The following is a 1,218-nucleotide window of genomic DNA, read 5'->3' as shown; positions in this document are numbered from 1 at the left end:
CAGACCTTGTTGTGGTCATTCTCAACCGAGTAATCAATCAACATAAACCGGCCGCACGATGATTGATGTTGTCTACTTGGACTTATGGAAGGTCGATCCAGCAGATGAAGAAACCGCGGTACGATGGATGGGTGACCGGAGAGTTGGTCTAGTTCCTATCCTTCGCAAGAATCAGTATTCTGAATTTGCTCTGTTCCGTGCTTCGATTATCGCCTCTAGGAAGGATCAAAAAAGGAGACTTTTTGAAGGATTACTTTATTGCTGTCGTTGGCTATCGTCCATTTCCGTATTAAAGGAAATTAGTTCGAAACTGCATTTGGTGTCGACACTGTCATTTATTAGAATGGTTTTTAAATTGTAAAATTTCGTAACTTTCACACAAACTTTCATTGGTGGAATGAGGCAAGAGCCTGAACAAAATTATACATCAAAATTATAGTATCATCATTTAAATGTGGAGATTTTGATGTGAAATTCATACCATACCTTCGTGAAACATCTCACCTCATGGGAAAACCTCGATTTTATTACTGCCCCGAGTGTGTGTTATATTGACGCTCTACCGATAGCTCATAAACAGCCATATATTGGCCACGTTGAGTATCGCAGCCAAAGCCCTGGTATTCTTCCCCAAGACGCGCCAAATCGGTGCCGGGCGAAGGGCATGAATATTCTAGCCGAAATTCCAGCGAGATGTGCTTGGAATTGCTGATCGGTTCCTCCATGTTGCGTCTAGAAAGTCGCCGCAATCCGTTTGCACTGGCTATGGCCTCAACCGACCAGCGCTAGTGATGTGAGTCACAGTTGTCCTGCTACCAGCCAAGTTGCCTGTATTTGGCTACCGTCTGTCTTATGCCTTGTGGCAGCATCTGCCGGGTTGCTATTTGCTTCTGCGTTGACACCGGAACGTGTCGGCGGTGGTACACAGTGTCAATATTTGGTCCAGTGTGTCCTCGGCATGGTACACATGGACACAAATACGGACGCAATTTACGGAAACGAAATCGGATTCTTCTTCACGTGAGCTCACCTCCGGTTGGCAGCCGCATGAGATTATGATTATGAGCTGCCTCGCTCCCTCGGGGCCCCCAAAAGAGGCGCTAAAACCTTCGGTATCATACAAGTTTTGTTTGGTTAAGCAGATTTCCCTGCCGAAAATCCGACAGGTGTTTCCCCAACGAGAGCGAAAGGATGCTTTTCGGGGTGTTCCCGGAACGA

Source organism: Anopheles aquasalis, chromosome 2 (genome assembly GCF_943734665.1).
Source record: "Anopheles aquasalis chromosome 2, idAnoAquaMG_Q_19, whole genome shotgun sequence".
Taxonomy (NCBI): domain Eukaryota; kingdom Metazoa; phylum Arthropoda; class Insecta; order Diptera; family Culicidae; genus Anopheles; species Anopheles aquasalis.
This window is presented reverse-complemented; position numbering follows the sequence as displayed.